The 20,234-nt window shown below is 45.6% G+C and overlaps 2 pseudogenes; one reads left to right on the top strand and one right to left on the bottom strand.

Annotated features, from left to right (window-relative positions):
* LOC135541560 (transmembrane and coiled-coil domains protein 2-like) overlaps positions 1 to 2,814 on the top strand; it is a 44,379-nt pseudogene extending 41,565 nt beyond the window's left edge.
* Positions 2,815 to 8,646: 5,832 nt separating this feature from the next.
* LOC135541078 (G-protein coupled receptor 22-like) overlaps positions 8,647 to 20,234 on the bottom strand; it is a 39,111-nt pseudogene continuing 27,523 nt past the window's right edge.

The following is a 20,234-nucleotide window of genomic DNA, read 5'->3' as shown; positions in this document are numbered from 1 at the left end:
TTGTTCAGTGCTGTGTCATAATCAGTGTAATTACCAGATACATTCTATTCCATAGAAGGAAAATCCTGTAACCTGGTGATGTCATAAGTGGTCTACAAAACAATTTGAAGCTATGGCAATTTGAACTATGCAGTTATGTATTTATTTTTTCTTTAAAGGTAAGACAGTTGTACTCATATTTTCCCAAAATCAACCGGATACTTCATTCGTTAAAATTAGCACTGAACCGAGGGGAAATCTATGAATTGATAGTACAGATTTTTGGTTATGGTAAGAATCAATGCACTGTACATCATGATTTCTTAGAAGTAGTTTATGCACTGTTAAAATGGTATTTATACACATCGTTGAAGGCAGCTCTGTCAGGAGCCTACTGTATATGAGCCATGCTGAAGATCTGAGACTGGGGGCTGGAGGTTGGGCGAGGAAAGAATCACCACATCTGTCATTGTGATGGGTTTTTGCTTTAAAAATATATTTTACTGTCTAATGCAGCCCTCGCATAAATTATATTCACTCCACTCTCTTTACCAGCACTCTATCACACCTGCCTCCCCACCACTGGCCCTTTTAGCTGGATTAGAGCAAGGGGACAATGTTGGGCCTGCCCCCCTCAGCCAGCCATGGCGCCTCTGACGCCTCTCACATCAGCATAGATGGGGCATGGGCTGTGGCAGAGGTGGGAGCTGTGGCCAGGGGGGCTGAAGAGTCAGTGGTTGTTGAGGCCCAATGGACACACACTGCTCTGGAGCAGCTGCAGCAGAAGATCTTGAAGATCACTGAGCAGATTCGCATAGAACAGGAGGCACGAGATAACAACGTGGCTGAGTACTTCAAGCTGACCCACAATGCCAATAGGCATCAGGCTTTCCGTATCAGACAGGTGTTTGAAAAGAAGAACCAGAAGTCTGCACAGACCATCACCCACCTGCACAAGAAGCTAGAGCATTATCACAAGAAGTTGAAGGAGCTACAGCAGGTGCGTGTGTGTGTGTGTGTGTGTGTGCGTGTGTGTGTGTGTGTGTGTGTGTGTGTGTGTGTGTGTGTGTGTGTGTGTGTGTGTGTGTGTGTGTGTGTGTGTGTGTGTGTGTGTGTGTGTGTGTGTGTGTGTGTGTGTGTGTGTGTGTGTGAGAGAGAGAGATGGGTCCTCCATGTCTCAGTGGTCTTCTTTTGAGTTGACACCGTTTCCCCCTTTCACATGACCTCCTTCTCCTTATAGCATGGTCTAGGCCAGCAGCATAATGATGTGCTGGTGGACATGCAGCAGGGGCTGAAGGATGTAGGGGCCAACATACGAGCAGGGATCAGTGGCTTTGGTGGAGGTGTGGTGGAGGGGGTCAAAGGAGGGGTGTCAGAACTCACCCATACTGCTGTGGTATCTAAGCCAACAGAGTTTGCCAGCTTGATCTGCAACAAATTTGACAGCACAGATACCATAGAGGACGCTGTAGAGGGGCATTCAGACAACGCACCCCTGAGTGGCAGCTTCACCTTGGCCTCCAGCCCCAAGTACGGCAGTGATGACGAGTGCTCCAGTGACGGTAGTGATGACGAGTGCTCCGGGGCTGGGGGACAAGAGGGGATGTTAGGGCTGGGGCCAGCCAGGCTGGATGGGCACCACCGTCACAGTTCCTGGGACGCCCAGCTGGTAGACCTGCAGGAGATCAAAGCCAGCCAGGCCCACATGGAGGACGCCATCGAGGACATGAAGAGTCAGCTGCAGAGTGACTGCTCCTACATGAACCAGTGCCTGCAGGAGGAGAGATACAGGTATGAGCGCCTGGAAGAGCAGCTGAATGACCTGACAGAGCTGCACCAGAAGGAGATGTCCAACCTGAAACATGAGCTGGCCAGCATGGAGGAGAAAGTGGCCTACCAGTCTGATGAGATAACCCGAGACTCTCAGGTAAAGGGGCAGACACAGTGTATAAGCAGCTGTGTAGTGGAGGGTAAACACATGTAAATGCATTTTATTCACCTTTTTTATTTTGAATATTTACCCACCTTTTACATAACAATGCAATGAAAGTTTAGGGAGCATTACTTTACTCACTGCGAACTACCAACCAATTTCTTTTTACCACTACAGCGCTGTGTATAAGATGTACTGAAACACACTGACGTACCACACACCCCCGCAGCTCCCGCAAGGAAATATTTTGGAGATTGGGTCCCTCCTGTCCAGATAGCAAATGAACACGTCATCCATTTTTAGAATGACAGGAAATTAGATATAAAACTGCAAAATGTTCTCTCAGCCTCGTGGCAAAATATGTAGAATAGCAGGAAATTAGCTTTTAAAATTCTAAATTCTCAGCCTTATTGCAAAATATGTAGAATAGTGTGAGATTAGCTATAAAACTGCTCATCTTTCTCACAGCCTCATGGCAAAATGGGCTCCTCAAGTATGAGTGCAGAAACAGAAACAGTACCCCTGAAGCTGTTGGAACTTTATGTTTGCTGTGTTTGTATTTGTACATAATGTACATATGTTATATGTGTGTGTTTGTACAGGAAGCGGTGGAGTCGTGCCTGACCCGCATCACTAAGTTGGAGCTCCAGCAGCAGCAGCAGCAGGTGGTGCAGTTGGAGGGTGTGGAGAACGCCAACGCCCGCACCCTGCTGGGCAAACTCATCAACATCATCCTGGCACTCATGGCCGTAGTGCTGGTGTTCGTCTCCACCCCAGCCAACTTCATCACTCCGCTCATAAAGACCCAAGATCGGGGGGCCGCCGCCATCCTACTGGCCCTTTTTCTGTTCGTCCTTTGGAAGCACTGGGACTTCCTAGTGCTCTGGCTACTGCCAGGCTGAGCCCTCCACAGGCCAACACCTACACACATTGTTTCAACTTGACCTACCTACCTATAAGATATAAATACATCTTGATACACACGTGGCTGAGAAGATAAGCTTTAAAAAAAATACATATTTTTCAACACAAATTGTACCTGCAATTAATCCAAATATTTTTAAACGATATACAGAATATAAAATGTTTTTTTTTATCTCATTAAATTGGGAAAATTACCTCCCCAGTAACAAATGTAGGCCAAGGAAAGCCTACACTGCTGCCTGCAACATTGAATCATTCCAGAATGCCTGACTCATTATTCTGATTTTGAAGGCAGCTAATATTTTTTTTGTAATCAATTTAATTCAGCACTTAATCAGTTCCACGAGGAGCCTAATGAATAATTCAGTGTCGTCCTCTGAGAACCTCCTGGGGTCAAAGACGAACGCTTTTCTGACAGGCAACTAGCTAGCTGCGTCACACAACCGCCACACTGCTGCACACCTCAGCAAGAATAGAATCTGAACTTAATAGTTGCCTGCCCTACAATAGCTTGCTTGAATTTGGAGACTGAGCAATTAGACTATAGGCTGCCGCAGTGCAATATACTGTATGTGATATCTAGAGGTGGTTGTGGTTTCAACACTATGGTCTCGTGTGGAACACAGTTGTGTAAATCTGTTCTTTGATTGTGGGTGCAAGTTGAGTGTAAACAAAGCAGGCCGAGGTGGAATTGGCCTGTCCGACCTACTTTTCTAGGCTACATGCTCTCCACAGGTAAATTCTGATGAAAATGGCCTTTTCTGACAGTCTACCTTTCTAGTTTTTCCCACAGCCTGTGATTGGTGCATGCGTAGGAGCATTGCCATGGCTAGGCTATATGCTGTTACAGGCAAGAGCTGCGGTAGTTGTGGGGGTGGTGGTTTAGCTCACAGTTGCATCACTATGCATCTACATTCTCATCCAGTGTTGACTCTAACCATAAGTGTTTATTCTATCTCTAAATTCATTAAAGGCCCAGTGCACTCAAAAATGTGATTCTTCTGTGTTTTATATACACTGATGTTGCGTTGCACTCTACAAGGTGTGGAAAGCGTTCCACAGGAATGCTGGCCTATGTTGACTCCAATGCTTCCCACAGTTGTGTCAAATTGCCTGGACGTCCTTTGAATGGTGGAACATTCTTAATACCCACAGGAAACTGTTGAGCGTGAAAACCCCAGCAGCCGTGCACTTCTTAACACAAACCGCCTGGCACCTACTACCATACCCCGTTCACAGGCACTTACATTTTTTGTCTGGCTCATTCACACTCTGAATGGCACACATATGCAATCCATGTCTCAATTGTCTCAAGGCTTAAAAATCCTTTAACCTGTCTCCCCCTCTTCATCTACACTGATTGAAATGGAATTAACAATTGACATCAATAAGGGATCATTGCTTCCGCCTGGATTCACCTGGTCAGTCTATGTCATGGAAAGAGTGTTCTTAATGTTTTATATACTTAGTGTGTTTCCACAGTATGAGTTTGGAATAATACTGTGAAATTGTGAACATTATGATAATGCCCTTTTGGTATAAGAGCGGTCTGAAAATACATTTCAATCTGTTTAGGTTGGATGGAGTTTTGGCCTGCCTGCTGACATAATCAAGTAGTAAATTAGTTAATAGACCAATAAGAAAGACAGTTCCAGACCTCTGCCAATAACAGCTAGTTTTTCACTTTTCCACTCCCCACTCAGACCACTCCCAGACAGTCCTAGCAAAAATCTTGCTTGAGAAATTGCTCTTTGCTAAGAAGCGATTTTTGTATATTTTTGACCATTTTAATTGAAAACATTCACAGTAAGGTACTTAATTGTTACCCAGAAATGATTTGATATTAAGATGAAAATGTCTGCATTAGACCTTTAAACAGAGACTTTCTTTTCTAATGGAGGGGGCTATGCAGTGCTTTCTCTCTGTTACTCACTGTGTCCTGTTCCTCTCTCTCCCTCTATCCTCCTCTCTTCCTGCCTTTCCCACTAATCCCACTTTCCCCTCCTATGTTCACTCTCCGCTGTTTTTCTCCCTCTCTTTCTACCTCCCTCTCCTCTCTCCCTCTCTTTCTACCTCCCCCTCCTCTCTCCCTCTCTTTCTACCTCCCCCTCCTCTCTCCCTCTCTTTCTACCTCCCCCTCCTCTCTCCCTCTCTTTCTACCTCCCCCTCCTCTCTCCCTCTCTTTCTACCTCCCCCTCCTCTCTCCCTCTCTTTCTACCTCCCCCTCCTCTCTCCCTCTCTTTCTACCTCCCCCTCCTCTCTCTCCCTCTCTTTCTACCTCCCCCTCCTCTCTCCCTCTCTTTCTACCTCCCCCTCCTCTCTCCTTCTCTTTCTACCTCCCCCTCCTCTCTCCCTCTCTTTCTACCTCCCCTCCTCTCTCCCTCTCTTTCTACCTCCCCCTCCTCTCTCCCTCTCTTTCTACCTCCCCCTCCTCTCTCCCTCTCTTTCTACCTCCCCCTCCTCTCTCCCTCTCTTTCTACCTCCCCCTCCTCTCTCCCTCTCTTTCTACCTCCCCCTCCTCTCTCCCTCTCTTTCTACCTCCCCCTCCTCTCTCCCTCTCTTTCTACCTCCCCCTCCTCTCTCCCTCTCTTTCTACCTCCCTCTCTTTCTCTCTCCCCCAAGGTGACTTTCATTCCTATACAGGCACTGCAGAGGTTTTCCCTTTGTTCTGGAAGGCATAAGAGATGAGAGAGATGAGGAACAAAGCCTGGGGGGAGAGAAGGAAAGGGATGAGATGAAGGACAGAGTTAGATGTAGAGAAGGGAACTAATAGGATTAACAGAGGGGTAAAAATCTGTATTGTTATTTGTTGCGTAACCATATCAGTATGGTGCACACACATGCACACCCACACACATACAAAACAACAACATACTGGACGTTAACAATCTGGCTTAATAAGGTAAGGAGAGTGTTAAAGAGGTGAGGTGTTAGAGTGTATAGTAGTGGAAGGTGTCAGTAAGAGGACAAGTTTACCTGAACACACCAGCATTCATTTTCATTAGCTTCCTATTGTCACAGAATTGTAGAGAGGGAGGAAGGGATAACATATTTTTATTAAAGAAGAGCAGAGTGGCTGCAGTCAGCAGTAAATACTGTAAGAATCTGGGACAGAGATGCTAAATTTAGGGATCAGAGAAAGAAGAGGGAGTGGTGTAGCCGGGGGTGAAGAATGGAGTAGGGCTATTGTAGGATAACCTTTATGCCATCTATATGGATGATCTCTGTGGTAACTTGTTTCTGCACAGGGTGAACTGTAAATTACTCTATGGAAAGGAATTGTATTGTCCTCTCAGGAATTCTGTCTTCTTTACATTGGTCTCATCCCCCACACCAGCCATTAGATGCTGTGACACCCTGTGGAGATTGGGCCTGAGTGGTTTTTAAGGGAATTTTAATCAATGATGACTAATTATGTATACATTTCAATCAGGACTGACTAATCAGAATACTATTATGTTACTGTATATGTACTAATCAGAATACTATTATGTTACTGTATATGTATGAATTTTCTTTTTAATCCTAGTACTGAATATAATGTGTGTAAATATAATCAAGAATTAGAACAATGACTGTCTGTTCCTTGGTAGAAATTAATGAACTATATCTCCAGTCTGGCTAGAAGGCTTAACTACACAAGCATGACCTTGGCTCGGTCATATATTATCTTAAATAGGGAGAGATGTGAGAACCATACAGCCATTGTACTACAGCGGAGATGACATGAGCTGGTACACAAACTAATGACGTCATTTTAAGTTTATAACCTGTGGTAAAATGTGTAAGGAGCAGTACTCTTGTGAATAAAGGCTGCTGTTTGACTTTAAGACTGGGCTCTGTCCATTTTTATACTAATAAGGGTCATACATATCCTTATGAATTGACAGTGTTTGATTTTAATTGGGTATTAAAACAGAGGAATTTAATTCCTGCAACAGTGGTCAGGTTACTGTAAACTTGGTATCGTTTGATTGGTTAATGGTGGTTGGTTTTGGTTTGAAAATGTTACATTTTCAAGTGTTATAAATATAATGAAATTACACCCTTTGTTCAGTCTCTTAACCTGTAGCCTGTCCATGGATGAAGGTTGTATAATCAATTCTAATTTCCTAGGCTTCTTGGCATTCTCTTTGTTCAAGCTTTGTCTTAAACTTTAGGATCTATATGCCTAGAATTATGCTTAGTTAATGTCAGTATTGCTTTGTAACTTACGTTTTATGTCTTGGATGTATATCCTTTCATTTTACAAAGTTATTAAATAAACTTGCTTTGATATTCACTTCCTTGATATTAGTCAGCCATACCCATAATACATGATTGAACATGGTTTTACTAAGTCAAACTCTCCACAAGGAGGGGATAAACCAACGCGTCGACCATTTTACAAGGTTGATTTTGAAGTTAGACAGCAGGACTCCCTCATCTCGAGACTGTGAACCTGACTCACGTCTGCTACCTTAGCCTGCACAAAACATTGGTGAAAAACAGAGCAAAACTTGGGGCCTTAATCAGACACATCATTTATACTTTCACAGCACAATCTAATTTGACTACATGTTATGCTGTTTGTTCTCAAATGAAACAAAATACCTTGCTCTTGTTAATGCTTTTAGAATGGATTTGTTTGTTTGTGCATGTCGAGTGGTGTTACATTGGTAATCAATTACGTTTTTCTTTGTGTGTCAAACTCATTGCAATATTAATAGAAATTGCATGTCAATAACTTGTTCATGATTACTATTTTTTTGCCCCATGTCGTCAAATTGGAAGAACCACTTTTCACAGAGTGCTGTCATAAATTTGAATCAACTAGATGAAAATTGTAACTGAGATTGGTCTTAAAGGAAATGACATCAACAGTCAATTAAATATGTTCAAACTGATTGCCTTTAGGTCCTATAAGAGCTCTTCACACTAACCATCAAACAACACCAATCCTGAATGCTCAGAGCCCCCGTCGACGCTAACTGGGATTAATTTAAGATACTCTTTGAAGAGGTAGGATTTCAGACATTTTCAGAAGATGGGCAGGGACTCTGCTGTCCGAGCTTCAGGGGAAGCTGGTTACACAATTGGGGTGCCAGGACACAGAAGAGCTTTGACTGGGCTGAGCGGGTTGACACCCCGTAGGGGTGAGATGGCCAAGAGACCAGAAGTGGTCTCGGGTTGAAATGTAGGGTTTGAGCATAGTTTGAAGGTAGGGAGGGGCAGTTCCTCTTGCTGTTCCGTAGATAACCACCATGGTCTTGTAGTGGGTGCGAGCCTCGACTGGAAGCCAGTGGTGTGCGTATGAGTGTGGTGACATGGGAGGACTTGGGAAGGTTGAACACCAGGTGGGCTGTGGCATTCTGGATAGGTTGCAGGGGTTTGATGGTAGTCTAGACAGGAGATTACAATAGCTGTGCAGAGTTGATTGACAGGAAGACAGGTGCATGATTGGACTGGATGTGCTCTCTCTCACACACACACTCAAGCTCCTCCCTCTATCTCTCTGTAAGCGACTCACTATGTCAATGAGAAAGCATGCGTGCATGTTGGCATGTGCACGTGACAGCTCAGGAGCAGTGATGAGTGAGAGTGTGTGCTACAGGGACAACCTAATAACTCTTTATCAACCCTTTTTTCTAATAGTGTGCGGTTAAAAATATCAACTGTTCTATCGGATAGGAGACAGTTGTTGAGAGTGTGTGAATATAGTCCAATGTGTATATTTATAAGGAATATATTCAGGGAATTTAAGTTAGAAAAATTGACTCTTAAACACTTACATGGTCCCTTCAAACAAATGATTGGCATAAAAGCATACAGTAAATAGTCAATTTCTTTAATACAGACTTTGTTCTTTTCTAATAAGAAATACAATACAATAACACAATATAAATTATATACAATACTATCATATCTCTATATACATGACCATGTACAGTACACATATACAGAAACACAATACATTTAGATGTTTGATCTCTTCCACGTGTCTTCTCGCCCTCTCACTTACCACGGCTGATATTATGGCCAACAAATGACTGTTGCAACCCAAAACACTCCAACCACTCAAACCCCTAAGAGCTAGATATTAGAGTATTTACATCCCTGATCATGTACATATATATATATATATATATAAATACACTGGAATCCATTCCTTCAGTCTGACTCCAAAGTAAAGAAAGAGGGAACATCGGGAGAGAAAAATGACCTATATTATAGTACCCAACAAACAAGTCTGAAAAAACTCCTTCACACTTGAGAGCCATACATAGTCTACCCAAACTGTTGATCATATGTATCCTACCCGCATGGCCATAACTAAGCTAACACCTATCAGAATAAGTGAATGAGGGCTGGTGCAAAAGGGTGTAACTGATGTTCAACATGCTTCAGAGGGAGGTTGATATAAATCCCTGAGGAGGAGGGAGAAACAGAGAGAAAACAACCCTCAAGAGCTGCTCCAGGACCTGTTTATCTTTGGGGCCTGGGGTGGTTCACAGCGGTGTTCCACTCTGTTGACTTGTCCCATTGATAAACAGTCGTGAGGGTTACCAAATATTGCCCTTTGATTCCTAAAAGTCCTCTATAAAATTGATGTTTCACTAGTAAATGAACACCATGTTCTAATCACATGGTTACAGTTCTACATGGTTTGGAGGTTATCTTCGCAGGTATCATGTCAGGTGCTCCACCCATATCGCCATGGCAACAGGGTATTGCAGTCAATCAACAGATGAAGTCCTTCCCTCTTCTTTAGTCTAGCCCATGAGAACAAGCATGAGAACAATCCCACAATGCTTTGTTCACATCCTCAGGGAGGTCGAAGATGATCTATTATATTGATAAGATAGTTGAGTAACTGTTCTCACGTGCCAAGATGCCACGTGCGTCCACTTATATCAGTGAATTCTTAACAACCTAACCACTACGAAACTTTAATACGATCAAATAAGCCTCATGTAGCAAATTAGCAATAACATTTTTTGTTGACCAAATTTGACACTCATTGCCCTCAATACAAAAATTCCTCACTTCGTAGTCTTATTTTCGTGAACAGATTTTTCTCGCTTTGCCTTTTCCTCTCTGGGGAGGCTCAGCCACTGTTGAAGCTTTATTGCACATGATCACATGATCACACACACACACACACACACACACCATTCTTGTAAACACAATACACATACAGTAAAACATTCAGAACCATGGGAATCAATTAGGAACTGAATTAAGGCATGACTAATCAAATTATAAAATGTCACTGGATATTGACTCTCACTGAGTTCTGTGTGCAGGCAGATATTGTGTGCTTACTTGCTCCATGAACGACTACAGGTTGATCAATGTGCCTGCATGTATGGATTGTGTGGATTGTTGCTGTTTACCTGTACTGGAATGTATCTAAAGTAAGTAAGGTTGTGGCGGAGCAGGTGATGTCACATATTGCTTGGTAGCTTGGTGTTGCCATGGAGACGGAGCAGGCATCTTGCCTGGGGGACTAATGAGGAGCTGTGTATATCACAGAGCAGGTCTGACATTAATTAGAGCTCTGGGCTCACCTGCCATCATCACACCTGGATGGAGGGAGGAGCAAATGATGTCTCCTGACCTTTGTCAACTATCACATGTACGCATACACACACACACAGACACACACACACACAAACAAACAGACACAAACACAGACAAACACACACACATACACACAGACACACACCCTATCATTCTCTCACAGCCACTGTCAGACAGTTACTGGTGGCATCACTGCCCTCCAGTCGAGGCTTGCGTCCCTTCCTCTGTCCCCCCTCCACCCAGGAGTTGTGAATAACAGTTCCCCCGCTGGGTGCTGGGTCCACCTGCAGCAGGGACACCACCCTCTTCTTGACACGGGTCTTCAGCGCTTTACGCAGCTTCTGTCTGGTGAAGGCATAGAGCAGCGGGTGGAAGATGGTGGTGCCATATGCCATGGCCAGGAAGCAGAGCCTCACACGTACCAGGCTGTCACTGGGGCCCATGCACAGGATCAACACGTTGACCATGGACAGAGGAGCCCAGCAGCCCAGGAAGGTGGAGATGATGATAAGGGACATCTTGAAGACTCTCCGCTGGCGCTCCCGCCGGTCTCGGTGACGCCTCACGGCCCGCCTCAAGGCAATGATGGCTGACACAGAGGCCTGGACACCTGGGCGGTCTGCCGCCACCGGAGGGGGAGGTGGCGTCAGTGGAGGTTGGGGCCTGAGGGACAGGGGTCGCTGGTGTGGTGGCAATGGGGGTGGTGGCGGCAGTGTTGGTGACCCCCGTGGCCCCGCTGTCAGAGATGACCAGGGGCATAGAGGAGAAGGGTGGGGGGGAGGTGGGGGTGGGGGTGGGAGATGGAATGAGGGGCGGGTGGGTGAGGTGCTGGTTCTGGCTGGAGGAACCTCCCCCCTCTGTGGCCAGACTCAGCCCCTTCCTCCTTCGTCTCCGCCTGCGGATCCTGCAGCCTGAGTCCTTATTGGAGGCCCGTGGGCCCCTCTTGATGTGGGTGCCGATGCGGATGTTGAGGGCCTGCAGGATGCGGTAGTATGTGAACAGCATGACAATGACTGCGATGAAGAAGCAGGGCACTTGCAGCAGAAGGTGGTAGTACATGGCCAGCCCCGTGTGGTAGCCCTGCCCCCCTACACACAGCAGTGTCCGGTTCTGCCACACTGGCGGCAGGTGGTGAGTATAGTAGGGAGTAGAGGGGGAGGAGGAGTTGAGGGTCAGCCCAGTAGGGTTTAGCCGAGTGGGGGTCAGCCCAGTAGGGGTCTGAGGGTCAGATTCTGGGCCAGAGGTTAGATCCCCCATGTCCAACTCCCCCCCTCCTCTTCCTCCCTCGCTGTCTTCCACCTCCACCCCCGAGAAGAAGAAATCCCCCTCCAGGAAGGGCAGGAAGAAGACGGCCAATGACATGGCCCAGACAGCAGCCAGGAGGAGTGCAGCTCGCCGCGGGGTCAACAGCCGTGTGGCTGGCCGGACGGAGATGTCGTAGCGATCCAGGCTGATGACCAGCACATTAATGGCCGTGGCCACACTGGTGAAGGTGACGCAGGCCTCATGGAAGCAGCACAGTGTAGCCAGGCTGCCCCCGCCACTACCGTCTGCTGGGAGCAGGATGACCGCCACAGTCAGCGGCAGACACAGCAAACACACCAGGATGTCCAGCACGTGCAGGCTGACCGTGACCATGTTGCTGACTGAGTCGACCAGGTTGGACTGGGCGCAGTAGAGCACCAGCACGGTCAGGTTGCTGCTGAATCCCAGCACCAACTCCAGCATCAGCACACTGGTGAGGGACACCTGAAAGCCCAGGGGTAAGGGGGGGCTCCAACCCTCCTCAGCCCCCGGCGAGTCTCCACCCTCCAGAAGCCCCGTCCCCTGCCCATCGCTAGTCTCCAGAAGGTTGCTGTAGCCCTTGGTCTCCATGGACACCGCGGCACTCGCTCACGCATAGCAATGGCCACACCAGCCCATTTACCGCCCTCTCCCTTTCTCTTCGCTGTGACGGGACCCCGGTGAGGTGTGCAGTTCACGGAAATTCTGTGGCGAGAGAGAGAGAGGGAATAGCTCAGTTTAGCTAGTATCACCACATTCAAATATAGCACATCCTAAGTCTCCAACAACAAATGTGTGACAAACATGTTATTTTTCATGAAATAGGGTGCAGCTATGAGAAGAAACAACAGTAACAGTGTGATCAGTTTTCTTAGCAGCTGACTGTATAGACTAGGCTAGAGGTATGATGTATGTTGAGAGCTGAGACAACAACATGTGTCATGAAGGCAGTGGAAATAGTTCTGGGGGTGGGAGTACATTCCTCTCTCCGAGGGTGGCACGGAGTTAATAGGTGTGTGTGTGTGTGTGCTGTGCAATGAGAGGTGAACAGATGGAGGTAACACAAACAGCCCACAGCTTTTAAACAAGCCATCAGGGAGATATTGGCCTAAAGAACTCCCTACCTTCTGTATTGTTCTGCCTGGCTGTATCCCTGCACCAGTAAGGAGGCATATCTCACTGCTCAAACTCTGAGTGAGTGGGTGGGCGGTTCATCCTTACACAACGTACATCCTCCATTAACTAGGTCAGATAACATACATACATTATGAAAAAGCCTGCTTTTAGCAAAAAAATACTCACAAATATATGTCCAGAAACAAGACAAGCACTTTTCCAATGATATCGGTGATGATTAATCTACACATGAGTACAGTCTTTCTCTGCCCACAGATGATTGTGATGCACACCCATGAGAAGGTGAAACACAATTTAAAACTGTGGATAGCTAACGAGAGGAGAGGTTTGCCATGACAATGAGCAGGTTTCAGTGTTCCTCGTTGCGTGGGATAGCTCGCGGGGCTTGTCGACCTAGCCCAGGCCCAACCGAGTGTGGCAGTCAATAGTTTTCAGAGAGACACGTAATGAAGACAAATGATCCACAGACAGTGGCACATAAACAAGGCTAACAGGGATGGAGTACCCAACAGCAGCACTCGCCCATCTCTTCCCTCCATCTCCTTTCGCTCTTCTGTCTGTTTCTTCGGGAGCCTTGCCCTGCCTCCCTCCATCTTATGTTGTCCTAGTTGGCACATATTGACTTTCAAGTTGGATTCACTCACAGACATACGGTTCTGCATTATGCTCAGAACCTTATGCAACCCAGTTGAATTGGTTAAACTAACTCCTTAGCTTGAAATATCCCCACCCACACACACCATCCGGCTGTCACATGTTTACGAGACAAAGGACCAGAGCTCTAGGGCTCTATTTTCGTCTGGCGCTAAGGAGTCGCAAGAATCAAAGCAGGTTAGTTTGCAATTCTGGCATGTAAAAACTGGCACACTGGGATTTCCCCTTACGCCAGGTTCTGCCATTTATCTGTATAACATCAGCTCGCTTGAGCTGAGGTGGGAGGGGTTGAAATACACTATATATACAAAAGTTTGTGGACACCCCTTCAAATTAGTGGATTCGGCCATTTCAGCCACACCCGTTGCTGACAGCTGTAAAACAACAAGAACACAGCCATGCAATCCCAATAGACAAATATTGGCAGTAGAATGGCCTTACTGAAGAGCTCAGTGACTTTCAACGCGGCACCATCATAGGATGCCGTCTTTCCAACAAGTCAGTTCGTAAAATGTCTGCCCTACTAGAGCTGCCCCAGTCAACTGTAAGTGCTGTTATTGTGAAGTGGAAACGTCTAGGAGCAACAACGGATCAACCGCGAAGTGGAAGGCCACACAATCTCATCTGTCCTCGATTGCAACACTCATTACCGACCTCCAAACTGCCTCTGGAAGCAACGTCAGCACAACAACTGTTCGTCGGGAGCTTCATGAAATGGGTTTCCATGGCCGAGCAGCTAAGCTAGCCTAAGAACACCATGCTCAATGCCAAGTGTCGGCTGGAATGGTGTAAAGCTCACCGCCATTGGAAACGCGTTCTCTGGAGTGATGAATCACGCTTCACCAGCTGATGAATCTGGGTTTGGCGGATGCCAGCAGAACGCTACCTGCCCCAATGCAGAGTGCCAATTGTAAAGTTTGGTGGAGGAGGAATAATGTTTTTCATGGTTTGGGCTAGGCCCCTTAGTTCCAGTGAAGGGAAATATACTTACTAGGTGGATCAGCTTTAATACTGTGGATAGATTGTTGCTTCCATCAATGTAATTGTTTGCATAATTTCCAATGAAGGGAAATCTTAATGCTACAGCGTACAATGACATTCTAGACGATTCTGTGTTTCCAAAATTGTGGCAACAGTTTGGGGAAGGCCTTTTTCTGTTTCAGCCTGACAATGCCCCCGTGCACGAAGCGAGGTCAATACAGAAAGGGTTTGTCGAGATTGGTGTGGAAGAACTTGCCTGCACAGTGCGCTGACCTTAACTCCATTGAACAGCTTTGGAATGAATTGGAACGGCGACTGCAAGCCAGGCCTAATCGCCCAACATCAGCACCTGCCCTCTCTAATGCTCTTGTGGATAAATGGAAGCAAGTCTCCGCAGCAATGTTCCTAGGAGAGTGGAGGCTGTTATAGCAGCAGTGGAGGCTGTTATAGGACCAACTCTATATTAATGCCCATGATTTTGGAATGAGACGTTCGACGTGTAGTGTATTTGTCCTTAAAAACATGCACCCATATGCCAATTTCAATCAGCTGTCCGGATGGCTGGTCTCAGACGATCTCGCAGGTGAATAACCAGATGTGGAGGTCCAAGGTGCACCTGTGTAATGATAATGCTGTTTAATCAGCTTCTTGATATGCCACACCAGTTAGGTTGATGGATTATCTTGGCAAAGGAGAAATGCTCACTAACAGGGATGTAAACAAATTTATTAAAAACATTTGAGAGAAATATGTTTTTTTGTGCGTACAGTATGGAACATTTGTGGGATCTTTTATTTCAGCTCATGAAACATGGGACCAACACTTTACATGTTGCGTTTACATTTTTGATTAGTGTACTTAGAACAATGTGGACTGCAAACATGTTCAACATATTTAGAAAATATGGGATAGGCCTAGCTACAATTTGTTATTTTGTTTCTGTAGGCTATTTCACAAACTAGGCTATAATGGACTAGTGCTGCATTCGTAACCAAACCTGTGCCCTCCTCTCCTCTCCTCTCCTCTCCTCTCCAGAGCAGAGAGCGGAGAGGAGAGCAGAGGAGAGCTGAGAGCAGAGAGCGCTCTCCACTCTCCTCTCCTCGCCTCTCTGCTCCGCTCTCCTCTCAGCTCTCCTCTCCTCTCCGCTCTGCTCTCCGCTCTGCACGCTCTGCTCTCCGCTCTCTTCTGCTATCCTCTACTTGCCTCTCCACTGCTCTCTTCTCCCACCATGTCTCCAGTTTAAAGCCGCAGCCAGAAAAAGTAAAAAGTCATTATGTTGAACCTTGTTCCTCGTAATCCAGTAATGGGATCCGTGGTGTTTGAGGTGTGGCTGGAACATCAATGTAAGGCATCATTGATCTGCCAATTTAACGGGCCTGAGACAAGAGAGAACACACACACTCACTCCCCAGAACACCTGGAATGAAGTCGCTCTGTTGTGATACATCCTGTCACTGTGTAAGCTCTCTGGGAGGTGATTTGTTGTAACCTTTAAAAGTTGCCTGCAACTTGGGCTTAGTATTTATGTAGACACATTCTCTTTGAAAAGTTGGGACCATGGAACAAGGGAAGGGAGATGTAATGAAAAAGAAGATACGTTTTGTATGGATGGTAAGATGATGAAAATGTATGATGTTTGAAAAGGACTTTGACATTCATAATAGACACATACTGTATATTCTGAGGCCTAAATGGCACCCTATTCCCAATATGGGCTCTGGTCAAAAGTAGGGTTCCAAAGGGTTCTTCGTTTGTCCCCTTTTTGGTTCCAAGTTGAACTCTTTTTGGTTTCAGGTAGAACCCTTTTGGGTTCCATCTCCCTGGAACCTAAAAATATTTTTCAAAATATTTTTTGTTCTAGATAGCAAACGAATGTCTAAGAGTGTATGTAGGTAATATGGTGCCATGGTGGTGCCATTTGGGACAAACAGTATAGTATGCTAACGATGATGACACATTGCTGTAACGTTTTTAAAGGTTGGCCTATATTACAGTGCTGAATGGATGGCCAGTGTTTCCCAACTCCAGTTATTGATTATCCCCAACAGCACACATTTCTGTTGGAGCCCTGACAAACTCACCTGATTCAACTCATTGAGGGCTTGATGATCAGTTGACCATTTGAATTAGGTGTGCTTGTTGGGGCACTCGAGGACTAGAGTTGGGAAACACTGGGTTAGACCACTATGTGAGTGGATGAGATATTGATTTGGTTGCAGAGGGACAATAAAAACATGACAAGAACAATTGTTTTCACACCCTATCACAGAGACAAAGATATCTCAACGGTGGTTAAACACAACAACATTTACCATGAAGTCCTTCAAACTTCAATATCAATACTCTGTCTCACCTCGAAGAATAACCGAAAACTACATTGGTCAATTATCTCAGAAACTATTTTCTTCAGAGATAGTTAAGGTGATATGGAAAAATACATTTTTGTTGATAAACAAAATCCAATGACAAAAATAGATGTCAGTTGTGATACTAAAGAAATAGCCTAGAATAAATTTTAATCCTTATCCTTTCAAGTGACATTTAAATTACTTTTAACAATCCTCACATTAAGCTAATCAATACACAAATCTGTCTGACGCATAACGTTACGGACAAAGGCCAAGAACGGAATGTTCCATGATCCAAGGGGAGGTATAAAGGGTCAAGGGTCAAGTGTGAAATATCATAAAGGTTGTAGATATATAAAACGGCCTACATTGGAAACTTAGATACGATATAGATGCATTGAAGGCAATCAACAAATCCTGTTAAATTAGGCTGGGGATGGACATAAGCATGTTGATCAATAATTGAAAGATTGACCACACAGAAATGGATTATACATACAAGCAGCACACTTTTTACTATGCCATTTATTGAACAGGCTTCTTGCGAAAGCTCTGTAGTGAGAGACACACTAAGTATTAGAGTTTTTTCCAATGTTCTTCAATCCTGGTCCTTGGGAACCACAGTGTGTGCAGGCTTTAGTTCCAGCCATGTACTAACACACCTGATTCAACTATTCAAGGGCTTGATGATTAGTAAATTCGTTGAATCATGTGTTAGCAGTAGTAGTAGTACTGGGCTAGAACAAAATGTGCCCAGGACCAGGAACCATGAACAATGCTGTTTTTGACTATCTAATGTAAACAATGAAGGCAGAAAGACACTGAATGTTTAGGAATAGAATGAGTGTGTCATGCTAACATGTATTAACTGCAGTTACTACACTACAACAAAGCTAATAGCCTGAGGGGAGCATACACGAGTGAACTGACAGCAAGGTCAAACATTCTAATTGAAACAATTGAGTGCATCGACAGGCTAATGTTCAGACAAAGTGATGAGTCAATGATTGTTGATCAGAATCACCTTTATTCACCGAGTACATTTACGCATAGTCAGAATTTTACTTGGTGATATGGTGCTGCTTGTGACAGACAACATTTAGAGACAGAATACAGACAAAGTTTAAACAAAGTTTACATACATTATTTACAACTAGGTAGAGTTAGCATTAAGTTATAAGGGAATGAGCAGATATACAAATATACAGTGGGTTTACGGTTTATATACAGTGGATGTACACATTTACAGTATCAGTATGAATATATCGAAATGCAGAGAGACAAACAGAGTGTAAATGCTGTATAGTGCAGTTATTTTGTGTGTAGTTCAGAGATGGCTTGATACGGTGTGCAGCATAGAGTGCATAGTCCTTTAGTCTCTATGGGCCAGATGGCTGGTTGATGAGGACCACAGCATATTCCTTTAGTCTCTATGGGCCAGATGGCTGGTTGATGAGGGCCACAGCATAGTCCTTTAGTCTCTATGGGCCAGATGGCTGGTTGATGAGGACCACAGCATAGTCCTTTAGTCTCTATGGGCCAGATGGCTGGTTGTTGAGGACCACAGCATAGTCCTTTAGTCTCTATGGGCCAGATGGCTGGTTGATGAGGACCACAGCCAGTCCTTTAGTCTCTATGGGCCAGATGGCTGGTTGATGAGGACCACAGCCAGTCCTTTAGTCTCTATGGGCCAGATGGCTGGTTGATGAGGACCACAGCATAGTCCTTTAGTCTCTATGGGCCAGATGGCTGGTTGATGAGGACCACAGCATAGTCCTTTAGTCTCTATGGGCCAGATGGCTGGTTGATGAGGACCACAGCATAGTCCTTTAGTCTCTATGGGCCAGATGGCTGGTTGATGAGGACCACAGCATAGTCCTTTAGTCTCTATGGGCCAGATGGCTGGTTGATGAGGGCCACAGCATAGTCCTTTAGTCTCTATGGGCCAGATGGCTGGTTGATGAGGGCCACAGCATAGTCCTTTAGTCTCTATGGGCCAGATGGCTGGTTGATGAGGGCCACAGCATAGTCCTTTAGTCTCTATGGGCCAGATGGCTGGTTGATGAGGGCCACAGCATAGTCCTTTAGTCTCTATGGGCCAGATGGCTGGTTGATGAGGGCCACAGCATAGTCCTTTAGTCTCTGTGGGCCAGATGGCTGGTTGATGGTCTCTATGGGCCAGATGGCTGGTTGATGAGGGCCACAGCATAGTCCTTTAGTCTCTATGGGCCAGAGTCCTTCAGTCTCTATGGGCCAGATGGCTGGTTGATGAGGACCACAGCATAGTCCTTTAGTCTCTATGGGCCAGATGGCTGGTTGATGAGGACCACAGCATAGTCCTTTAGTCTCTATGGGCCAGAGGGGCTGTCCTTTGTCTCTATGGGCCAGATGATGAGGGCCACAGCACAGTACTTTAGTCTCTATGGGCCAGATGGCTGGTTGATGAGGGCCACAGCATAGTCCTTTAGTCTCTGTGGGCCAGATGGCTGGTTGATGAGGGCCACAGCATAGTCCTTTAGTCTCTATGGGCCAGATGGCTGGTTGATGAGGACCACAGCACAGTCCTTTAGTCTCTATGGGCCAGATGGCTGGTTGATGAGGGCCACAGCCCAGTCCTTTAGTCTCTATGGGCCAGATGGCTGGTTGATGAGGGCCACAGCCGGGGGAAGAAACTTTGTAGGTGGTGGGAGGTTTTGGTCATAAGTGACCTGAACCGCCTGGCAGAAGGGAATTTTTGGAGGTGGTGGTGACCGGGGTGGGAGGGATCGACGATGACCTTTCCTGCAGGTGCAGACCCAAACCAGGTGGTGATGGACTCAACAATTGATGCATAAAACTGAACCAGGATTGACTGGGAGATTTGAGTTTTTTCAGCTGCAGAAATTAGTACATACACTGGTGTACTTTCTTGGTGACCACTGTGATGTTGTCCTCCCACTTGAGGTTGTGGGCGATGATGGTCCCAAGGAATTTGAAAGAGTTTTCTGAAGTCAACCAACATCTCCTTCTTTTTTTCTGTGTTGAAATCCAGGTTTATTGTGACTTCACCAGGCCACCTGCCGGTCGACCTCTCCATGGTACATGGACTTGCTGTCGATGATGAGACCAACCAGTCTGACTCAAGAGACTCGAGTCTGACTCAAGTCACAAATTTGATGACTTGAGACTCGGTTTGGTAGATAATAAAATAACTTGAGACTTGACTTGGACTTGGATCCTCAAGACTCGGGACTCAACTTTGACTTGAGACTGATGACCTGAAATTATCTGGCCAGGTTTTGTAATGTTTTGTCGCTCATTTTGAGACACAGTCTCCATGGATTACTCTCCACGCAGTCAGTAGCCGAGGCATCGACCTTGCAACAACAAAAACTGTAACAGATTAGCTAGTGAAATGCACACTCAAGCCTTTAATTGGATCAGCAAACTGT

This window comes from Oncorhynchus masou, chromosome 6 (genome assembly GCF_036934945.1).
Source record: "Oncorhynchus masou masou isolate Uvic2021 chromosome 6, UVic_Omas_1.1, whole genome shotgun sequence".
In the NCBI taxonomy this organism is placed as follows: domain Eukaryota; kingdom Metazoa; phylum Chordata; class Actinopteri; order Salmoniformes; family Salmonidae; genus Oncorhynchus; species Oncorhynchus masou.
The sequence above is the reverse complement of the archived record's forward strand: the minus strand, read 5'-3'. Positions and strand labels throughout refer to the sequence as shown.